Raw genomic sequence first — 24,578 nt, forward strand, 5'->3', positions numbered from 1 at the left:
TGTTTTCACAGTAGCTAGTGTGCTAAAATACCTATCTAGTAATGTACACTCTAATTTTTTTCCATCCATGCGCAGAATAAATTTTTATGTGCACCAATGCATGTGTTTATATCCATCACCAATAGAAACACATACTGATGGCTAATCAGTTGAGTGGTACCTGAATCTCTACTGACTGGCCACCCAAGTGCTCAGCTTACAGGGGAACACCATAACATCTAAGCAACTAAACTGACACATGCTCGAGACGAAAACTAAATGCATGAGGATCCTTTCTGGATGGGTGATCTGAACTTCCACATGTGGAATATTGATAATTTTTGAGAGACAGAAAACAAACACCTACTTGGGTCCCAATTCTGCAGCACATAAATATTTCTGTTCTGATTCCAGTTGTCTTTTGAAAGCCAGAACAGTACCTTTTGTTGATGAGGAAAGGTCACAAGACTAAGGGCAGTGCACACAGTAAAGCTGCCTCTTCAAACAAGCACTTTTGACCCCTTGTCAATACACATATTCAAGTTTTACGTTACTTTGCTGCTAGATCCTTGATCAGGTGGGGAGAAAGCAGAGGCAGGATCTTTCACACTAGTTTCCTCAAAGGCAAGAACATTTCCATTTTATCTGCAATTCTAAACCTGCCTGCTGGGCTAGCAAGTGAAGACATATTTACATTAGAAACTTCCACTTATGTGGATAGTCCATACTCCAGAGATATAGGGGTCCCCCTCTCCCACCACTGGTTCAATGATTAGAGCAGGGAAATGAAAGGCAGAATTCCTGGATTCCATTTTGAACTCCACTACTTATTCCCTCTGTGACCTTGGATAACGCAGTTACTCTAGTGCTGTGATTCAACGTCTCCATTTGTTAAATGGGGATAATAATAGCTGTTGCTGTGACAGGTTGAAAAATGGTGATTTTTTAAAGGAAAGATTTTGAAACATTTTCATGAAAAATAGTTTAAAGATAATTTAAAACTCCATCCATCTCTAACCACTTATTATTTACACCAGTGATCCCTGGAAGCTGTGCGCTTGAGTGGCCACCCAGGAGAGATTCAAATGCCATCCAGCTGATTAGTAGAGCTCTCCCAGCAGGCAGCATGTGTGTCTACTCGTGGTGCACATGCACATGTGCCTCGAGGTAGCACATAATATTTATTCTGCACATGGATGGAAAAAAATCAGAGGGAACACTGGTTCTGGGCAATGTTTTCCTTCTAATCTTTTCCACCTATTCTAATATACTAATATAATAATATACTAATATACTAATATAATAATGTTAGTATGTGCAGCAATGAAACATGTGCGAATGTGCACCACCAGCGGAAACTAAAAACCCTAGCCGTGGATGCTCTGCTAATCAGCTGGGCAACATCTGAATCTCTCTGAGGAACTATTATTTAAATGTGTTAAGTGACATATAAACCATCGTGCAAGCATATGGAAAGCCACAATGTCTGCAAAAGTTAATAGTCTAAGGCTACAACCTGCAAAGATTTAGGCCGTACTTGCTGACTTCAAAGTTATGCCTCTGTCTGTGGATGTGTCTAGACTACAGGGCTATGTTGACAAACGTGGACTTTTGTCGACAAAACTATACCTGCGTCTACACTGTTGCTGAATTCTGTTGATGTAACGTTGACAGAACTCAGCAGTTTTATCGATGGCTGTAAACCTCATTCTGCGAAGAATAACGCCTTTTGTTGACAGAGTTCTGTCGATAGAAAGTGTCATTGCATCTACAATGTCCTTTGCGTCTACACTGTCATGTCGACAAAGCGGCATGCTTTGTCGACAGAACTGGATGTAGTCTAGACGCTCTTTGTCGACAGTATCTGTTGACAAAACTTCTGTGAACAAAAGCCTGTAGTCTAGATGTACCTTGTAAGTCTTTGCAGCAGGGAGGCCTAAAGAAACCCAAACATATGAATGGTTTACAACACAGAACCACAGCAGTGATAGTCCTACGTATTGTTAGTACCTTATACGTATGCTTAAATGTAGTTTCTTTTTTATTGGGGTGGGGGATAAAATGCTTTGAGAAGATCAGATGCAAGGCACTATAATAAATGTGTGTGATAGATAGATGAATATCTTCAGCATTATCATTTTGACTAAGGCTCAGGTATATTAGAAACCAGCCAGGATATCCAGGAAGGGAACATATGTACAAGGTAGGAAATAGGCACTTATCAGCACAGTTAAAGAGGTTCATTCTCCATCAGAGATGTGTACTGAAATCCCTCAGCATGTCATGAGGAGTCAATGTGTGGGGAAAATTTTCAGAGGCAAAGGACAATTATGTGTTCAACTCTTACTGAATATCAGCTGGACTGGGAACTTAACTCACCACTTGTGCCTTTGAAAGCTCCCGTTAGTCCAATAATTGAAAAGCTGTGTGAAGCCAGCATCCAGGGAAAATCTACTTCCTTTAATGAGCTTTTTGAAATGTGCCTCTATTTCTCCATTTCCTGAACCTCATAAGAGGAGGGGCAAAGGCAGGTAATTCATCATTAATGCGCTGACAGGAAAGCAGCTATGAAAATGGAGCTAGTGGTTCCTCAAGTTATAGTTTAATACTATGCTACACATCAGTTGGGCTTGGTTTACCTCATGTAAAATTTACAGCTCAGGAGGCAAAAATGAAAAGGAGAATCATAGGATACTAAAACTGGAAGGGACCTCGTGAGGTCATCAAGTCCAGTCCCCTGCCCTCAGGGCATGACCAAGCACCGTCTAGATCATCCCTGCCAGATCTTTGACTAATTTGCTCTTAAAACTGTCCAGTGATGGAGACTCCTCCCTAGGCAATTTATTCCAGTGCTTAACCACCCTGACAGTTAGAAAGCTTTTCCTAATGTCCAACCTAAACCTCCCTTGCTGCAATTTAAGCCCATTCTTGGCCTATTATGAGAGGTTAAGGCAAATATTTTTCTTCCTCCTTCTTGTAGCAACCTATTAGATACTTGTTATCATACCCCCTCTCAATCTTCGCTTTTCCAGAATAAACAATCCCCATGCTTTCAATCTTCCCTCAGTCTGTTTTCCAGACCTTTAGTCATTTTTTTGTTGCTCTTCTCTGGACCTTCCCCAATTTCTTCACAACTTTCCTGAAATATGGAGTCTAGAAATGGACATAAACAGCCAGTTAAGGACTAATCACAGAATAGGGGCAAGTGGAGTAGAAGAAAGATTACTCATGTCTTGCTTATAACATTCTTGTTAATACATCCCAGAATAATTTTGCTTTTTTTGCAAGTATTACACTGTTGACTTATATTCAGCCTGTGGTCCACTATGACCCCTTTCTGCAGTTCTCCTTCCTAGACAGTCATTTCCCACTTTGTATGTGTGAAACTGATTATTCCTGCCTACGTGGAGTACTTTGCAGAAAGTACTTGGTTTTTTAAAGAACCAGATGCAGGAAAGCATTTAGGACATACTTAACTTAAAGCATAAACTGAGTGGAGTCACAGGGAGTGCTCATGTGCTTAGCGTTACACACATGCTGCCGTGTTTCCTGGATCAGGACCCAAGCCTTGGAGACATTTTCTTTGCCATTTACTTGACAGATACACAGCTGGATTATACACTGTGCACATGGTCCTATGCAGAGATGGTTTGGGTCCACATGGCTCTGGAGAGGAGGCACCAGGAAAGGGAGGGAAACAGAAGGTACCAGGCTTCTTGGTGGGTAGGGGAAGGCCCAAGCTCATTCTTGCCCATTTTTGGCTAATTTGCTCCTAAGCAGAAATAAAGGCTGGTCAATCTCCTCATGCCCTGCCTTGTAGGAGCAAAACAAAGGTTATGTCTACACAGCAGGCTTCTTACGCAAGAACTGTTTTGTGCAAGAGTTCTTGTGCAAAAGGTCTTGTGCAAGAGTGCGTCCACATTGCCATGTGCTTTTGCACAAGAGCATCCATGGATGCCGATGCTCTCTTACGCAAGAAAGCTCTGATGGCTGTCTTGCGCAAGAAACCCTTATTGCCTGTCCACACTGCCTTCTTGTGCAAGAGGGCTTATTCTCACGTGGACAGGAATAACTCTTGTGCAAGAAGCCCTCTTTTCTGATGCTTTACTGTGATTTACTTGTGCAGTGTAGACGCTCCGCAGGTTTTTGTGCAAGAACATTTGTTCTTGCGCAAAAAGCCTGCAGTGTAGACGGAATCATTCACAACCTGGCTCTAGGAGAGCCCCCAGGATGGGAGACAGCCGTTAAAATTGTCTTCTCCAGACTTCTCTTTCATGTTCACATTTTGAATGCGACAAGCACAGTAGCACAGAATGGATCCATAAGTACACCTTGACTTCCTTACAGCCTCTCTCTACCTCTGGAGAACCAAATCTTTTAAGGAAACATTATTCACCCACCACCCTCAGTTCACAGCACTTTTCATAAATGAAGCCTTTCAGATGACTGCATTATTGATTCACTCCTGACTTACCACAATGCTGCTGTCAGTTTTCAGAAAAGGCTACTCTTAAATTGGGAGGCTCTGCTTTTCCTTAACTTTATTACCAAAATCTCTCCCTCCCAAGGGCTATAGTAGAGCTGCTTCCTCCTGTCAGAGATAAATATTGTTTGTGAACTGAGTCGTGGCTTTGATAACTGAGTCCTTAATGTTGGAAAGCCATGAAAAGTTCCCCCTGGTCATGAAGTTCTCTCTCATTTGCTTTTTTCCTCACACCACTCTTCTCTGTCCCACATTCTTCTTTCAGTTAACCAACAAACATCTTATTATCCACTCACTGCAAGAGTCCTGCTTCCTTTTATGTGCTGTCAGGAGTGCATGCCGCTACCCACAATAAACGGACACGCACGCAGTTTATAGGTTTAACAGCACATTGTATAGACTGAGAAAAGCTCAATTCAGTCAAGAAGATTCTATAAAGCACAAGCAAGTCCAGCGCTTGTAACATAGTTCTCACATTGCACAATATACAGTTGAAACTGTGAACAAAGTGAAATCAGTGTTAATGATCATGAAGAATTGCTCACACAGCTCCATGGTACTTTACTGCAAAGATGGGTTATTATTTAATCTTACATGAGCAGCATCACTGTAGATGCATCCCATAATAGTCACTTGGCTTTTTCCAAATTAAAACTGTAATCAAATTAAAACTGTAATCAAATGATTTAACATGGGTATATCATTGCTGCCCTCCCTGGAAGGACTGCTCATTTGTGTATCATAGCCCCTATAATGCTGAGAATTTCTTTAACTCTAATGGTAGGGACTGAGTTTTTGGAGCAGGAACATCCAAGTGTATTCTCTCCCAGCTGCCATGAAGTTCTGAGTGAGTGTCATGTACCTCTTAACACTGAAACAATGTATTTAAATATATGGAGATATACCTATCTCATAGAACTGGAAGGAACCTTGAGAGGTCATTGAGTCGAGTCCCCTTCCCTCAAGGCAGGACCAAGAACCATCCCTGACAGATTCCTAACTGGGCCCCTCAAGGATTGAACTCACAACCTTAGGTTCAGCAGGCCAATGCTCAAACCACTGAGCTATCCTTCCCCCTGCTTTTACAAATTAAAAACCAGGTGAAAAATTTCAAAATTGGGTGACAGGTTAACTCTAACTTCAAAAAAGGGAACTTTTTGGCAGAAGTTTCTACTTTTTTCAACCAGCTCTACTTTTTTTACCACACACCCCCTAAATAAATAATGTATACGAACCCCTAGAGAGTGAAACAGCTGTGGGCTGCACAGCTGTAGATTGCACTTGGGGATTTAATTTGTGAGATTCACTTGGCAGCAAATGGCAAATGTTAGAGATAGCAAGAGCAGGAGCATGTGATCTAGAGACAGCAGGTGTGTGATAGAGTGGGCCAAAACAATGCCTGGCATAAACAGGTGCTACTCTATTGACAACAGTGGAATCAAACTATGCACTGGGACTGAACCTAGCTTGGAACCTGCTTCCCCTAGAGATGATGGCTGTTTTCCACTCACTGAAAAGTGGTAAAGCGCAGAGATGCTGATGCATCCAAACAGTGTGAGGAAAAAAATACTTTTTATCCTTCTCTTTGCCTCCCCCCCCCCCCCCCCACTTCTTTATTTTAAACATTAACCTTTTAAAAAGGAAGAAAACAGTTGCAAAAACACAAGAGAAAAATTGGTTTGGTCTTTTCTGTAATGTGTTTCTTAGCTCTGAGTGAACATAAAAGTTAATTTTTAAAACAGAACTAGAAAGAGTGTGAGAGAGAGAGACGGGTGGGAATAGACTGAGATGAAGGTCTTATCTTTCAACACTTACAGGGGTAGTGAGCCATCCATAAGATCAAATCCAATTCAAAAGCACAGCACACTTAATTAAGGTGGCTCCAGTGGGAAGAAGAATAAACTTAAATTGATGAGGGGGGAAAATAGTTATTTTCCTGTCATTTTTGTGTTGCTTATATTGAATAGAGTAATGGCCCTGCCCTTTCCTCTCAGTATCAGCATGGCAAATCCCTGGTTGTCTCCTCCCTATTTAGTAGCAGAGGGTGGAAAATGACAGAGAAATATGATGAACATGCTGCTAATTAGCTGGTGGTAACCCTCACCTTTCTTTGAAGTCAGTGAGTGATGTACTTCTCACTAGGGATCTTAAATATTGGTTAATTGAACAGTTGATTAACCTCATGAATTCTTATTGGTTACTTGACAATTCTATAATCCGTGGGGGTGGGGCTGGCAGCCAGTGCGCTCTAGCCCCACTCCAAAGGAACTCCCTGCCACTGCACTCTGCTGCCTCTGTATCAGAGGCAGCAGCACAGGGTGCCAGGTGGGAGTTGGTCCACAGGGGGAGCCAGTTTAAAAACCAGGTCCCCTCAAAGACCACTGCCTGTTACCCCATGCTGCTGCCTCTGATACTGAGGCAGCAGCCCCTGTCACGGGAAAGCTGAGCTCCCAGACCTGGCATGAGCTGGAACGGAGACGGGCCTCTTGTCTGCCTGCCTCCTAATACACTTTAAATGCAGAGCCACAGCAGGGGTAGATCCTGGACACGGCCCGAGCTAGGCTGCTGGCCAGCCTGCTAAAAAATTTACAGGCAAGGGTGGGGGAGGGAAATGCGTGTAGTCTATAGCAGTAACATACACTTTTGCTTATTTAATTGTTTAATCAACTATACTATTACATCCCTATTTATTACAGGAATGCTCAGCAGGAATGGTAAATAAGCAGTCAACTTGAAACAGAAGCTGTATTAGAATGAGACAACTGACAATCCATGTGGGAGGAGTGGGCAAACTTACCAGGGTGTTATATGTAACCCTGGCTCCTTGCGGGTCAGGGCACAATGGTAACAGTAACTTACTGCATAGAATAAAACTAGAATAGAATAAAAATAGAACTTGCTGCTTTCAGCTCCCCTCCCTATATTGTTGATAATCATATGGGTGTACTACAGTAGGGTTTTTTGAGTTTATTGAACTCCAGTATGTTTCCTACAATACCCCATTAGCCACTCTGGCCAGCACTCTGCTGCCCTGCTATCACATAAGCAGATAAACAATGGCACCCCTCCAAACTGCAACCCTCAGGACCTTTAAAATCCATTTCCTGCTGTCCCGTATATAGGGCTTGGAGTGAAATGAAAGAGCAGAACAGTGCTAGACAGACAAACAGCCCAAAGACCCCAAGTAACTTAGCCAGATTTTGTAAAGCTACTTGGGCACTGAACTCCCAACAAAAATCAACAGGAGTTAAATGCCTAACTAAGGCGGCAGATTCTGAAGTCACATTTTTAAAGGTAGACAGACACCTAGCAGACTAAGTCTCACTTTCAGAAGCTACTTACAGTCTCCTATGTGATTTAAGTCTCCTTAAAAGTTATTGGGACTGAGGAATCTTGTGAAAATGGGTCCTGAACACTTTTGAACATTTTTTTCAGGCAACTGGTAACTATAAAATAAGGCCACATCTCTACTTGCAACGTTGGACATTGATCTTCTGGTGTTCGATTTAATGGGTCTAGTAAAGACCCACTAAATCAAATGCTGAGGTTTCCTCCAGTTTGTGCCACTACTCCTCAGTTGTAAGGAGAAATGGAAGCTGATGGGAGCATTTGTTCTCTTTGACCTCCAACTGTGAAGACAGCACCAAGCTCAGTTTAAGGTATGTACACTTCAGCTATATTATTTACATAGCTGTTGTTGCATAGCTTAACCTGACCTTGTGGGCTGAGTATAGACCTGGCCTAAGATTCACATCTGCAGCTTTGGTTTTCCTAATCAACTTTTCCCTTCATTGTAAATTTGGACCAACAACTTCCAGGTGCGTCTGCAGAGTAAATGAAGTGTTTTTTCTGCACTGAACTCTTTTTTCTAGAGGAACAGCACTTAACTGATCTACAGCATAATACACCCAAGCAGTTGGAAGTATAATAAATTGAATGGGTGGGTATACAAGATGAAATTTGTCTCACTCATGAGATCAGACAGTCAGGATTTATTGCTATTGCCATCTAAGTAGTACTTTTGCTCCACTGTGGATTTTCTGTCACTATTGGTATCTCTGAGGTGGAAATATCAGAGAAAATGTTATCTGGGGGGTTATTGCAAAGATCCTGGGAATCAGGACATTAGATTCCCAGGATCTCTGCAATCGATTGTCTTCTTAGGGCTGTGCCACATCTTGAGCAAATCTTTTACTCCTTTCCCTCAGTTTGTAAAAGCTGATAATACTTCCTTAACTCCCAGAGGGCTGTAAGGCTTAATCAATTAATAACGGAGTAGAGATGCAGCCACTCCCCGAGGTATGACCACCTCCACTTACGACCATCCGCACTTACGACCAAAGTGGTTGTAAATGCAGATCTGAGTTACGAATGGCGATCCGCGCTTACGAACAGCACGGTTGCCATGTAACTATGGGATCCAAGTTACGAACACTTCAAGTTACGGACCAAGTGTTGGTTCGTAACTCGGGGAGCAGCTGTACTAGACTGGACTCAGCAGAACTGGGATCAAATCCCAGTTCAATGGACCCACTCAGGGTATAGCTAGACTACAAGAGTTCTTCTGGGATACTGAGGTATCCCAGAAAAACTCTTCCATGTCCAGGGATGCATTTGCTCTTCCCTTTTTTTCCCCCCCCAGAAGAGCAAGTGCGCTTTTTCAGAAGCCCCTGTATTCTTGGTTCCATAAGGAGGCTTCTGAAAGAGGGTTATTTTCCAACATTTGGCCCAGTATAGATAGGCCAAATGTCAGAAAAGCCTCTTCTGACAAAAGGAGCCAAAAAAGCGGCAGTGTAGCCATACCAGTAGTGACCAGTGCTTTTGTCCTTTTTTATTTGGGCTAGGGACCACAAAGACTGGAAGTGGCCCACCTCTCCCCAGACCTCTGAGAGGGTCTGCCATTGCTTTCCAGAGTATTGGCGAGGATGAGCACTGCTCAAATCCTGGCTCTGTACCAGGTCCTACCCCCGCTACAACCCTTCCTTAGAAGGAGCCAGACTTTACAGCGTACAGGCTCAGGTCGACCATACCTGACTTTGATAATGGAATCGACCATGGGCTCTCAAACTTTTGTTGTCTGAAGGGACCACAGTGCAATAAAGTGACATCATGACTCCAGCAGGGGGACTGAGGCCTGAGCCCCACATGAGGGGGGCTAGAGCCAGAATCCCAGCATCTTAGGGGGGGCGGGAGAGAAAGAGGCAAAGCTGAAGCTCAAAGACTTCAGCCCCAACCACATAGCCTACAATCTGAGTCCTGCAGGCCCAGGCTAGGCAGTGGAGCTCAGACTTCAGTCCCAGTCTGTCTATGGCGGCTTTTGCGACCCATCTGCACCACAGCTTGAGAACCACTGAATAGAGCACATGTTGATAAAGTTTGTAATTTTTCCTAGATTGGAGCCACTTGAAAGTCCTTGATAACATGATTAGAATTCAAAATGACCTTGACCTTTTGGAAAATTGGCCTTTTGGCAACAACTCTCCACGTCAGCTGGGTTGCAGAGCTTAGGGATTTAAAGAAACTCCAAGACTCCTCTACATTTAAGTCAAAGATACAAATAATAAAAGTCTAGAATGTCTGTTCTGGGCAAAAGGAAAATAACTTCCACTGCCTGAACAGCCACTTCAAGAAGTGTTTTGAATAGAGCAGAATAGGATCAGACTGTTCATGGTGGGAGGGGGTGGAAACCCACCCACACACAAAGACTGAATTACCTCGAGGACTGGAGTAATAGAAATAGGAGGATATTGGAGTACAAGATCATGTGCTTTGGGAAGCAAACCGCTCTGCTAGCAATCGAGGAGCTTCCCCCCTTGCACAGTGTGTACATGAGAGAAGTAGATACATGTGTATTTGCCACAGGACAATTATGAATCTGATGTAGTTCTGAAAGAGACAAGGGATACAATGACATTAATAGTTGCCAGAAAGAATTGTTAAGACCTCGCCCAGCATATGATTGTCAGCTGTATTCCAGTGTGACTTCATCCTCCAATGAAGTGTCTGAGGCTGTGAGGGAAAGGAGGTTGCTGCCTACCAGTGTCACCACAAGCTTATGCACCAGCTTGACCTGAGAGCCAGGAGGTGCCACAGCAGGGGGCAAAAGCAGCATAGCTAATGGGGAGGCCACAGGGTCGTGAACCTACATCAGCTCTGAGCTAGAGTTGCCTCCTACCTGCTTCTCATACGTAGGCAGGCAGACTGGCTCTTCTCAGCTCTGAGCCCAGCTCTGCAGGGGCAGCTAAGACATTGGGGGGAGTGGAGAGGGGAGGAGACAAGAAAAAAAGAAGTGAATTGTGATGCACATGCCTGGGGCAGCATTCCCTTTAATTTATGCCACACATGGATGGAGAAAATGTGTCCCAACAGAGGTGGGCACTCTGATCAGCAGGGTGACATTGACTCGCTCCTGGGTGGCCACCCAAGCACACAGCTTACAAGGAAGCACTGGCCTGTAGTGCCCGCTTTTAAGGTATTTAAAGCTGGCAACCCTAGAGGTGATGGAAAAGCTAGCCCCAAGAGGAGTCTTGGAAGGAGCGCTTTCCTGAGGGATAGCATTTAGTCTAAGGCATCCCTGTCTGTTTTGTAGGCAGAGAAGGGATGCCATTCTGCTAATGCAGACAGTGGTTATTACAAGCAAGTATGCGCTTCTCTAACCTACTCAGAACAAGATCAGGCTTCCTTTGTTCCTGTTCTATTAACTAGCTGTTGTTGAGGAGTCCCTTACTGTTTAGAGGAGTCTTTCAGGTGCCTGGTTCACAAATAGCAAAAAGTATGTTTAGTGGTATCAGCACATCTCTTTGCATGCATACAACAGTTGAATGTGTGTTGCATGAAGTGGTGTGTGAAACTAAGATAAAGCCTTGCTCTAAAACCTGCAAGATGTGATTACATTCCTGAAACTTGATATTGCACAAAGTAGGACCTAAAGATTTTTTTTTTTTTGAGAGAGAGAGACTACTGCTGCATCAGTCTAAGATCAGCAACAAGTACTGCAATTCAAAACACCCCCACTGAATTGGTTACATGGGAGAGGCAACAAACCCAGCTCTCACCCAATATTGCATTCGCCTACATATTAGATCCTCTGTATCTGCTCTGAGTCCGCCTTTCACTCTACCACTTGTAGAGAACAAGGATGAGAAACCTCCACAGTAAAGTGGCTATTTCCCTCAGCCCCAGAGACTTTTCTGGCTATAACTATTCCAAGTTAATTAAATGTAATCTCTAGTCAACTGCTACTCAAGCACATACTCTGTGTAAGAGAAATTTGAGTTTGTGTATATAACACCACCTCCCCAATAATTGCCAGACAAAGGCAAATCCATACTTCAGGACTATGGCCCTAATTCTACAAGAAGTGAAGCAGATCAATACAGTGGTATGTTGCAATGGTCATAAAGAGTTGTTTATTGACAGGTAAATGCCAAACAGTTGATGCAATCAGCTTACAATAGAGACCTGCAGAAGTCATTCAGTTTTAGTACCCGCTTCAGTGAACTATTTGACAATTCTCATGATACAAATGTTTACTTGTGCTGCCATAACAGTGCAGGAGTTCCCAAACAGCTTTTTTTTAAGCTCACCCACAGACTGAACTATGCAGAAGTGCACCACATGCTTCCAGTAACTCAAGTCTAGTTATGATTGTTATTATCTCTAGAGAAATAGACACCAAGGGATGTAGATGGGGGAGGGGGTGTTTACCTCAAGTTTGACTTCATCCACTGCAGAAAGAAGTCTGAAATGAAGACATCCCATAGAGGAGCTATGCTCAGAAAGCTGAAAATACATTACTCCCAGACCCTTTACATAGGGGCATAGCATTTACAGCAGTTAATTATCCTTTTAAAGTATAGCTGTTTCATTTGTGTTTTCCTGTAATATACATACTAGCCAATTCCCATTTTGTTGGGAATATATTGTCCTTTCCCGATAGGAAGAGAGTTACTGCAATGGAGGTCATTCGTTCTCAGATGGGCTTTTAACTGTTACAGGTATTTTAGTCTGATCCTGTTCACTACTTCATTCCTGAGAGCAGGAGGTCTTAGCCATAGAATTAGTGTTATGTTGTCAGTCATCTGCGTAGGTGGCCATTTCAGTGACTATTATGAGCCTGAACTGGAGCCAGTTTGTTAGTTGTCAGATGCTGTAGCATTTGCCTTCTCAGCATCCTCTTTAGTTGAGGGTGCCCGAGGTCGGGAAGCTTCTACTTCACAGTCAGGCTCTGAAGCTTGAGGGGCCTCGCTGCTAGCAGCATCATGATGTTCTGGCAGGTCTGCCTCTGCACTCTTGCTGACCACCGCTTCGTCTTGTGTGGCATATCCCTGGCTTACTACAAAGTCTCCCTCTCTTGCCTGCTCTTCAGCCATGAGCTGAGGACCTTCATCATTTTTCACAGCCTCTGAGATCACTGCTATAGTTTCCCCATTTTCTTTGGCAGTATCTTCTAGCTCAGTGGCTGCTTCTTTAATCTCCTGGTCAGTAGGTTTATCATCAGACACAGCAAACCCCTTCTTGCCAAGTCTGGCTCCCATCTTTGGATCTGGATCGGGTCTGAGAAGGAGAATACAACAAGGTTTGGGTGCCAGGCTTCTGTTGAGTATCTGACTAAGTTGCAACAGAAATACTAGCAGTAGTTCATATTTAAACTTTTACTCATGCAGCAAGTGTAAGATATGGGTATCACAGTTCAGTGTAATTGTCCTGAAGCATGGTGTTCCCAGTAATCACCAAATTATTTGAAGGAATATCAGAGTCACTAAACTTACCATACAAGCCATCCATGGATCTTAAGATAGGCAAAGGACAATTTGAGTTTTTTTTTTTTTTTAAAAAAAAGCTTCAGCTCCTTATTCAGGAGGGGCATGTTGGTTAAGCTTGCTGCTAAGCTTGGACAGAAGAGCAGAATTTAAGCCACAGCTCTCTTTAATGCCTTATCAGAGGAAGAAACAGCTGTCTAGTAGGGCTTGCATCTTGCTGCAGCAGAGCGCAGACTTCAGTATGACTAATGCAAGCACCAGTAGCAGTGACAGTCAGTAACTCTAAGCACAGGTCACACACACACCCCCACCATCTGTTTTAAAGTACAGGTCTCTGCAAACATACAGAGTTTGCTGTTGCTAGTTGAGTCCATCTCAGATTTGGACAGTTTAGTGCTAGCAAGCCAGCAGAGTGGTTAGTAGAACAAGGGATCTGAGTCAGATTGCATTTATCCCTGCTTGCGTTTTGTAGATAGCAGTAGAATGTCTGCAGAATGAGTTTTGCCACATGGTCTTCAGTGCCACTGAAGAACCCAGCCTAATATAATGCTAGTAATACATATTATCCTACAGTCACTAAGAAACAAAGGAAAGCTTTTTTTGAGGCTTGGGAGGAGGGGAGCAAGAGGTGGCAGCAGCTAGTTTGGCTCCAGAACATAACAGAGCAGTTGTTCAGCAGGGGTTACAACACTAAACCATGACAAGGCATGCACCATTAGGTAATGGATGAATACTTCAGCACATGGTGACATATGAAGCCTTCAGCCACCCAAGAAGTTCAATTGTCTCTTAATGCATACCCTGTCACAGCTTATTGACATAAGAGTAAGTCTTCTCCTCTTTTCAATAGCACTATTTGTTTATACTTCTGATGCACATGGTCTACATTGATTTTGGAAGAGCCAGCTATATTTAAGCATGCATTTGGGGCTAAATGTAGACAAGCCTTCTTCCTGTAACTTGACAGTTTAATGGAGTTCATTCATACACACACACACACACACACACTTGTAGTCACCCTAACATTTGTATCAAATCTTAACTGCTCTTGATCATGATGTTAGTACCCTAGATCATAGACTAGATACCCATAAGAGCACAAACACTTAGCTAGAGATAGCCACATCAAGCAACCTTGCTATTACTAGAACAACCAGTTGTAACATAGAGCTCAAACACTGAGAAACCACAATTTTAACAAATTGAGAGAAGAAAAAAATAACTTTCTTACCAGCCTACAGGGAAAGCTAAGCAAATACACTTTAACAGCTTGTGCAAATACTTCTTAAGGTACTTTTATACCACTCATGCTCTTCTTAAATAGGGGTTGGTAGCCTCTAAATCCTCCCCAACTTCCTGCTCATTGGTTCCACCTAATGAGTGTTTCCTACCTCCATTACATATTCATGACTCCATATACTACGTGGCTCATTGGCCTTAAATTAGATGGCCCATCCCTTTGATTTATGTAGCTGAGCTGCATTGAATTGCATGATAAGGTTAATTGATTACAAAGCTTTCCAATTTGTTGAGATACTGCTAAACATGTGGGAACATGATGACTACATTGAGTGGATCAGTAATCTCCAGCACAGGGTGAGCCAATGTTACAGTAAAATATTTGCTTTACAATAGCCCCCTACTCAGACCAGGGCTCCATTATGTTAGGTACTGTACCTAGTAAGAGATCATCTGTACCCTGAAGAGATTACAATGTAAATAGGTGTGATGGGTGGGGAAACAGGCCCAGAGAAGTCATGGGCCAGACCAACAAATAAGGTAGTTAGACTTCTATATTCCATTGATTTCAATGAAAGTAATGAGTCTAACTACTTTTCTGGATCTAGGCCAAAGATACTTCTGCAGGGTTACAAAGGAAAGGGGTGACAGAGCTGGGACTAGAACCCAGCACTTCTGTATTTCAGGACAGCATCCTAGCCACTGGAGCCATACCATTTTGGCAACAGTCATGCTGCTGTTCCCCTATACCTTCAGCTGGCTCTGATTCTGCCGCTCCCCCACTGCATTTGCTCATGGGGGTTTCACGTTCCATAAATCGTTGCAGGATTAGGCTCCAACTGTCCAATGCACATGCATTATTCACACAAGCTGCTGACTTCTGCAAAGATATTGTGCCAGGGAAACTCTGCACAGCAGCTCAGGCAGATGCAAACAGCTGGGGCATTGTACTGAAATGCTCATGATATTATCCAGTAACGAACAGCTGCAAGGAGCCTGATTCCCGTCTCTGCTTGCCTGTAAGTGGCACACACCTTACCATGTTAGCTGTGGTACGAAGACTGTTAAACAAAGTCCCAGACTGTGTATGGTGTTTAGGCACCCAATTCCTGTTGAAGGTTGCATTGAAAGCATGAGCTGGTCACCTAGCAGGAGGTGCTTTTACTATCCCATTCTTGTGCTTGACTGCCCATCACAGAAGCAAGCATCTGCAATGTGGAAAGCAGGACACCCTGAAATTCCAAATGACACCGGCCCATACACACACAGCAGGGACACAGTATGGCTGCGTCTAGATTGGCATGATTTTCCAGAAATGCTTTTAACGGAAAAGTTTTCCATTAAAAGCATTTTTGGAACAGAGCGTCTAGATTGGCACGGACGCTTTTCCACAAAAGCACTTTTTGCAGAAAAGCATCCGTGCCAATCTAGACGCGGTTTTCCGCAAAAAAGCCCCGCTCGCCATTTCCGCGATCGGGGCTTTTTTGAGGAAAACAAATCTGAGCTGTCTACACTGGCCCTTTTGTGCAAAAGGACTTTTGCCCGAACGGGAGCAGCATAGTATTTCCGCAAGAAGCACTGATTTCTTACAGTAGGAAGTCAGTGCTTTTGTGGAAATTCAAGCGGCCAGTGTAGACAGCTGGCAAGTTTTTCCGGAAAAGCGGCTGATTTTCCAGAAAAACTGGCCAGTCTAGACACAGCCTATGGCTACGTCTACACTGGCATGAATTTCCGGAAATGCTTAAAACGGAATACATTCCGTTTTCAGCTTTTCCGGAAAAGGAGCGTCTACATTGGCCACGGAGTTTCCGCGATAACGATGCGCTTTTCCGGAAAAGCGCGTCTACATTGGCGGCGCGCTTTTCCGGAAAAGCAAAAAGCCCGGAACCATTTTGAAAAGGGCAAAGGCCACCAGATCTTTCCGGGGGCGGGGCCGGAGCTCCGTCCAGACGCGTGGTTAAAGGGGTCTCGCCGGGCAGCCGTTGGTCTCGTGCTCCCGTGCCTTGTGACCTCTGCCAGAGACTGGCACCCTTCACAGGGTCGGTGGTTGCCCTGTGAGTTTTGGGGACACCACCCTTTGGCCCCCCACCAGCTTTTCCTGGCATTTTATTTTTTCTGCTCTGCACTGTCTGCTATGGAGCCGTGGGTGGCCATGTACCTGCTCGGGCCCCTGTTAGACCTGTACAGGTGCCTGGAGCTCGTGCTGCAGGCTGGTGCCCTGGTGTTCATGTACCAGGAGGCAGAGATTGCCTTGGACTCCCTCACCAGGGAGGTCCTGGCAACCGCGTGGCATCAGCACCCAACGATAGACCGGCCCATTTGGACTTTGGAAACGAGCACCGACTGGTGGGACCGTGTGGTCCTCGGACGATGGGACGACTACCAGTGGGTCCGGAATTTCCGAATGAGAAAGCGGACCTTTTTGATGCTGTGCACCTGGCTGACCCCCGCGCTGCAGAGAACCGCCACCCGGCTGCGGGCACCCATCCCCGTCAACAAGAGGGTTGCCATCGCGCTGTGGAAGCTGGCCACACCGGACAGCTACCGCTCGGTGGCACACCAGTTCGGGGTGGGAAGATCCACCGTTGGCGTGATCGTCATCCAGGTAAGTCCCAGGGGGAGTGAGATGGGGGGAGGGTGCTCCACTCCAGGCCCAGGGACACCCAAGACTCCAGGCTGGGTCGCTCAGGGGTTTCGACCGTCCCTCCCTTGCACCGGCCCACTGGTGGGGGGGGCATGGGGCGAGGGGGGCCCTGTGTGTGTGTGTGTGTGTGTGTGTGTGTGTGTGTGTGTCTGTCTCTCTGTGTGTGTGTGTGTGTGTGTGTGTGTGTGTGTGTGTGTGTGTGTACAGAGGGAATCAAGGGGGGGACCCAAGGGAGCGCACACTCACCCCTGGCTGTATGTAATGTGTTCCCTTGTGTTTCGCTGCATCCTTCTGCAGGTCGTCCACGCCATCAACGACGTCCTGCTGCCAAGAATCATCCGCCTGCGCGACGTCGATGAGACCATGGCCGGCTTCGCTGCCCTCGGGTTCCCCAACTGCGGGGGAGCCCTGGACGCCACCCACATCGCCATCCGGGCCCCGGAGCATCGAGCGGGCCATTTCATGAACCGCAAGGGGTACTGCTCCATCGTCCTGCAAGCCCTCGTGGATCACCGGGGTCGCTTCCTGGACATCTACAGCGGCTGGTCCGGCCGGGCACACGACGCCCGCATCCTCCGGAACTCAGGACTGTTTCAGAGGTTGGAGGCGGGCACCTACTTCCCCCGGCGGGACTTGACTGTCGGGAATGTGCCGATGCCCATCTGCATCGTCGGGGATGCGGCCTACCCCCTGATGCCCTGGCTCATGCGGCCCTACACGGGGCAGCCGGACCAGAACCGGGCCCGGTTCAACGACCGCCTCAACCGGGCCCGAAACCCAGTGGAGCTGGCGTTTGGACGGTTAAAAGGCCGCTTCCGTTGTTTGCTCACCCGTCTCGACATGGGTGAGCAGAATGCAACAGAAGTGCTGGCCGCGTGCTGCGTGCTCCACAATATTGTGGAGCGCAGTGGGGAGGCCTTCCTCCCTGCATGGGTGGCAGCTGAGGCACAGACCTTGGACCAGCCCGACACAGCTGCCATCCGCCAGGCGCGCCAGGAGGCGGTGCGCATTAGAGAGGCCCTGGTGGACATGTTTGCCCAAGCCCCGTAGCAGGGTCGCTTGGGTCACCCCAGAGTACTCCGTCCCAGCTCCTACCCTTCCCCACCTCCTCCCCTTACCTCCCCCCTCCCCATAGTATAGTAAAGCGTCGGGTCACAGCACATCACGGCCGTCATCGAGTCTGTTCGTCGGGTGCGTCGGGTGTAGTTAGGGTTTTTCTTTTAAGTTAGGCTGGGGTTTAGGCCACCATCGCCGTCCTGAGGAACAGCCAACAGGATTTGGGACTTGTGTGGAAGGCTTACATCAGTGCCATCTTCAATGGATCTCCTGGCTGTTCCTCTCCTGAGGCCCGGAAGGCCCAAAGGACTGACATGGCCAGGAACACCACAGTCATCCGTCGAGGGATCTCCTGGCTGTTCCTCTCCTGAGGCCCGGAAGGACCAAAGGATCGAGGTGGCCAGCAACACCACAATCGTCCTCCCTGCGCCTAACTTATGTTTTTGAATCTGTACTGTACTGCATATTGTAACCATTTTTTTCTGCTTGTTTGTTGCTATGTAAATATAGTTTCTGGTTTACATCTTTACTGAAAAGTCTCAGTATTTCTTTATGCGCCGCGAACCAATGACCACTGAAAAAGCCCCCCCCCCCCCCCCGGTGATAGAGTCATGAATTTGTTGTCCACAGTTGTAACCCTCTTTAAATTGAAGTGGCTAATTGGCATCTCACATAATTTCTGTACAGTTACTAGAGGAACACAATAACCACACAAGATTGAAATGAAAACAGAACTTTTTATTTACAAAGGAGGGGGGGGGGGACCTTTAACTGCGAGAAGGAGGGGGGGACCTTTAACTGCGAGAAGGAGGGGGGGGACCTTTAACTGCGAGAAGGAGGGGGGGGCAGTTACTGGGACGGGTGGCCCCTGCGAGCGCCCCTCTGGGGGCGGACCTGCCCACGCTGGGCAGACCGCGTTGGGGCAGCCTGCACGCTGAGGTGCCCACGAGTAGGAGCACGAGTAGGAGCACGAGTAGGAGCACGGTCTTCAGGGTCAGGAGCAGGAGCATGAGCATGAGCAGGGTCAGGGTCAGGAGCATGAGCAGGGTCAGGGTCAGGGTCAGGGTCAGGAGCATGAGCAGGGTCAGGGTCAGGAGCATGAGCACGGTCAGGGTCAGGGTCAGGAGCATGAGCAGGAGCAGGGAGAGGAGCAGGAGCTGGGAGAGGAGCAGGGATAGGAGGGGGCATGGGCTGTGCTCCCGGAGGGATGGCGGGGGCATGCGGTCCGGCCATGCCATAGTGGATGGCATGTATTAAATGTGCCGTCAGGGTGCCCATTGTAGCACGCATCTCGCGGCATTCCTCCAGGAACGCAGCCCATCCCTCCTGCCGCCACTCCTGGTCCCCCTGCACACGCTCCGCAATGGAGGTCTGGATCCCCTCCACCGCGGTGACATGACGCCGAAGCAGCTGGTCCCGGTGTCGGAGCCTGGTCCTCCGGGCTTGGGCAGCTGGGGGTGCCGCTGCTGCTGGAGTCGCTGGTCTGGTGCTGGGTCCCGCTGCAGGGAAGAGAAGAAAGGACGGGTCAGTCAGGCAGGCCATCCACTGTCCCCACACTTCCATGCCCTCCACCCCAGAGCCCCAGGTGACCGCACAGTTGTGGCTTGGGCCCACTCAGTTCCCCTCCTGCTCCCGGGGGGTGTTGTATGTTGGCAAGAAGGACCACCCCTGGGAGTAGGGTCCTCCCTGCAGTATTGTAAGCACCGGTCTGTATCCTGGCTCCGTGCAGGGCAGGAGGGTGCTTGTGCTGCGTTCACCTGTGGAACTCCCTGCCGGTGGACACTGTGAAAAGCTTAGGGCTAATCACTGGTGTTTGACAGGGAGCGAGATGCATCCCCACGCAGTGCCTGGGAGCACACCTGTCAGTGGCGGTCTGGGCTCTCAGATCCCATTTTTGCGTGCGATATCTCCTGGTCAGAACCAGAAAGGGTGACTGGGTGGGGGGATGTCCCATCCTTGCAGCAAAACTCAGGGGCCCATCTCCCTCCCACTATCCCTCCCGCAAGCCTGGTAGCCCAGGGACAGGTGTGGCCGCAGTGGGGACTTCCCTCGGGGAACCTGCCAAGGCACTGGGAGCAGGTGAGCGGCTCGGTGGCGGTCCACGGTCACAGGACTGTGACGCTGCACTTATCCCAGGAGCAGCTGGCTGTGCCTCACAGCCAGGCCTGGGACAGTGTGCCATTCCCTGTGCTGCACCCCTTGGTGGAGCAGCAGGCTCTGGGCTGAGTCCCTCGGGCCCTGGCCAGTTCCAGCCGGCATCCACCCTTCCCCCTGATCCCGCTGAAATGTGTTGTGAGAAGCACGGTCCCAGCCGTGCCCGCAGCTGCCTGCCACGGCCACCTGCCGCTCAGTCACCAGGCTGCACGTGGTTGCACGTGCTGCTAACTGCCGCATGCTATGCAGCGTGCAGCTCACGTGGCCTGAGTGACATGCTCTCCCCTTCCCCCCTCCGGACACTTGGGTCTCGCTCCCCCCCGCCCTCCGCCCCCCACCCTTTGGGAGTGTAACCTTCAAAGACTCACCAGTGGGTTCCTCCCCGGCCACAGAGGAGCTGCTGGAGGGGGCCTGCTGGGTGGCAACGCTGGCCTCCTCTCCCGAAGCGCCGCCGCTATCGTCTTCCTCCTCCGGTTCGGTGGGACGAATGATCGGGGGGTGCTGGCAGGTGTCTACGGGGACAGCTGGGCCTTGCGGGGCTGGCTCGCCCAAAAATGAGTTCAGCCGCTCAAAATAGGGGCAGACATCAGGCCCTGCTCCCCTCCCCTCCGTGGCCCGCACGTACCCCAGCCGCAACTCCTTAACCTTCGAGCGGACCTGCTCGCAGTTGCGGCTGGGGTGCCCTTGCTGGGCGAGGTTCCGGGCCATCCGGGTGTACAGCTCAGCATTCCGGCGGCGGGACTGGAGGTCATGGAGACCCTCCTCCTCCTCCCACAGGTCCAGGAGGGCCTCCAGCTCCCTGGGGGTCCAGGATGGGGCCCTGCGCTTCCGGCCCCTGGGGGCTTCCTCCTCTGCCCCGGGTGACGGTGGCTGACCACCTCGAGCTGCCATGCCTCCGCTCAGGGGCTGGGCAGCACACTTGCCACGTCGCAGAGCTGGGAAGGGAGGTCTCTGGGGGCCTCCTGCCACGTGCGGCCAGTAGCGTGCGGGCTCTTTAAGCCCTCGGGTAATGCGGAAGTCCGTGGCTTCTACGGGGTCTCCCGCCGTCCAAACCGCTTTTTTACGTTTCTTCTGCTTTTCCGGAAAAGCTGTCTACACTGGCCCTTTTCCAGAAAAGCTTTTCCGGAAAAAGGACTTATGCCCGAGCGGGAGCATCGTACGGTTTCCGGAATAGCGGCTGATTTTGTACAGTACAGCATCGTTGCTTTTCCGGAAATTCAAGGGCCAGTGTAGACAGCTCGCGGCTTATTCCGGAAAAGCGGCTGATTCTCCGGAATAAGTGGCCCAGTGTAGACACACCCTATATGTATCAATCATGCCCTTGAGCCAGTAGCAGAGTCAGACAGGATAAAAGAGATTGGCAGATCTAACCCCTGAACTGAATCTCAAAATTTGGTAATGAAAACCTATCTTAGATGTATTAAAATACCACTTTTGGGGGCATGTATGTTTTGTTGATTTGAGTTTCTTTTGGCCTTAATATTACCCTCTTCGGACTTTGCCCTGAATTCAAGTCTGGTGCTTCCCTGCGTAAAAACAAACTAGTTCCCCCTTAGCTAGTATCTGTGAGAATATTAGACTCTAGAGATGTCACCAAAACTCCTTCCAACAGGATTCATAATGCCTAGGCTAACAAGGCCTCTGGTTTGCTGATTTCTTATCTCACACGCTTACTTTTAAGCATTTGCAGAGGGGCTTCAATTCAACTAAAGAGTCCAGGCAACAGATGATTCTAACCCACCATCAGACACATTTTTCCATCACTGCTTTCCATTGCCCATGCCCTTTTAACTATTACTTTTGGCTCATCTTGGTTCAGTCTCTTTCAACATTCTTTTCTTATGTCAATGTTGAGGACTGTACTTGCTTTGGTGATTTTGTCTAGTTTCAGTTTGGTTTTATGAAAAACAATCCCATTCCAGGTACATCCCATTTTCCTGACACAACCAAATCTTACATTGATTTAAGTTATGTTAAGAGGAAATTGGGTACTGAATTTAGTAGTCCCTAGCTCTTACCATTTAAGAGGTGTTTTTGATCAAACAGACAGGCCATTTTTTAAAATATATATACAGCAGATTCCCATTGACTTATTTTACTTTGACCATTTCCTGCCATGAAGGTTTCATTAATAGCTGAATAACACATATAAGACTGAGAATATTAAAACACTTGGGCTACCTCTTGTGACGTAGTGGGGGGGTAACCTGCTAACTCTCTGGCTGCTGTCTGTAGTTCCACCGAGCAGACAAGCGATGAGTCACTATGCAAAGAGGGTATCCCAACTGGTTTGGCCAGCTGACCCCCATGGAGAGGAACAAAGGAAGGTGGATGCTGCCCTGGCTGGGGGCAGGGCTGGAAGAGGGGAGTTAGTTCCTGGCTGGAAAGCAGGGAAGAAGGAACTGGGGAGGGGACTGGGATCCCCCCATCTCAAAGGGGGCACTGAGGCCTCTTAGCCCCAGTTCCTGTAACCAGATTACATCTGTGCTGTGCTGTATCCTGGAGGAGCAATAAACCACCCTCAATTCCACTGGCTGGTGGAGTCTGTTTGTGCCGTTTCGGGGTGCAGGAGACGGGGGACCCTGAACGCGCCGTCACACCTCTACACTGCCCTCTCTTGTGCAAGAAAATATGCAAATGAGGCAAAGCAGTGAATATCGCTGTGCCTCATTTGCATACTTAATGAGCTGCCATTTTTGCGCAAGGGGCTTTTGCGCAAGAGCTGTTCTTCCTGAAAAGAAGCCGCAGAACAGCTCTTGTGCAAGAGGGGGGTTTTGCGCAAAAAGGAGCTATGTAGTGTTCTTCCTTCGACTCCCTGCTGCGCAGACAGCACCCAAAGCCAAATTAAGCTATTTTGATTTAAGCTACACAATTGATGTAGCTGCAGTTGCATAGCTTAATTCGACTTTAGCCCTGCTGTGTAGACATGCCCACAGAGAGTACCATCAACTCTAAGGAAAGGGCTGCAGTCAGTTGCCTAGGCTGTCTCCTGAATCAGAAACAGCATTTACATATATGCTCAGTAGCATTTTCCACTTAACCCACAGAAAAGGCCACTGTGAAGTTATTTTTTCACTCCCATCCCTTGTCCATATCCCCTTAATTATCAGATATAAACAGAAAGTTTAAGAATGGAAAACAGAATTTATTGAGAATGAGCAGTTGATGAATTCAGGTAGCAACACAAATTACATGCCTACCAATACTCACATAAATATCATGCGTTGTACTCCAGTTTAATGGGGACACTTTTTGCATTTGTACAGTTTTAAAAAGATACAGAACTTAACTGCATCTGGTTTGGTTTGTCAGATAAGGCTGGTTACTCAATAAGGGTACGTCTACACAGCACCCTAAACTCGAAAAAAGATACGCAATTTGTGCTATGCAACTTGTCTATCTCCTTTCAAATCTATTTCGAAATACAGGCAGTCCCCGGGTTACGTACAAGATAGGGACTGTAGGTTTGTTCTTACGTTAAATCTGTATGTAAGTCGGAACTGGCGTCCAGATTCAGCCGCTGCTGAAACTGACCGCCAGTTCCGACTTACATACAGAATCAACTTAAGAACCCCAAGCGTCCCCAAGTCAGCTGCTGCTGAAACTGATCAGCAGCTGATTCCAGGAAGCCCGGGGCAGAGCAACTCTGCCTCGGGCTTCCTGTAGTCAGCGCTGGTCAGTTTCAGCAGCAGCTGACTTGGGGACGCCTGGGGCAGAGCAACTGGGGTGCTGCTGGATTGCTCCAGTAGCGCCACTCCTCGGCGCTACTGGACCAACCCAGCAGCACCCCATCTGCTCTGCCACAGGCGTCCTGATTCAGCCGCTGCTGAAACTGACCAGCAGTGGCTGAATCAGGATGCCTGGGGCAGAGCAGCTGGGGTGCTGCCGGGTTGGTCCAGTAGCGCCCAGAGCGGCGCTGCGGGACCAACCGGCAGTGCCCCAGCTGCTCTGCCACAGGTGTCCGGAGAAAAGACTAGTCTGCTGGGGGGGGGGGGCGTACTAGCTGCACCCCCCCCACCCCAGCAGACCAGGAAGACGCGGGCGGCGGACCGAGACGCACCGCGGTCCCGCCGCCTGGGTCCTCCGTGGCTTTGCTCCCCGTCTCCCTGGTCTGCTGGAGACCAGCAGACCAGGGAGACGGGGAGCAAAGCCTCTGAGGACGCCAGCAGCGGGACAGCCGCGGGGCATCTGGGCTGTCCCGCTGCCGGGTTCCCCGAGGCTTTGCGCGCCTGGGCTGCCCCACTGCCCGAGCCCCTCCGCG

General features: G+C 48.0%; 1 long non-coding RNA gene across 1 annotated transcript in view; it reads left to right on the forward strand.

The window, feature by feature from the left end:
• Positions 1–24,578, forward strand: part of LOC142824474 (uncharacterized) — a 129,715-nt gene that overhangs the window by 14,937 nt on the left and 90,200 nt on the right. The window lies entirely within an intron of this gene.

The sequence above is a fragment of the Pelodiscus sinensis genome, unplaced genomic scaffold (genome assembly GCF_049634645.1).
Source record: "Pelodiscus sinensis isolate JC-2024 unplaced genomic scaffold, ASM4963464v1 ctg35, whole genome shotgun sequence".
Classification (NCBI taxonomy): domain Eukaryota; kingdom Metazoa; phylum Chordata; order Testudines; family Trionychidae; genus Pelodiscus; species Pelodiscus sinensis.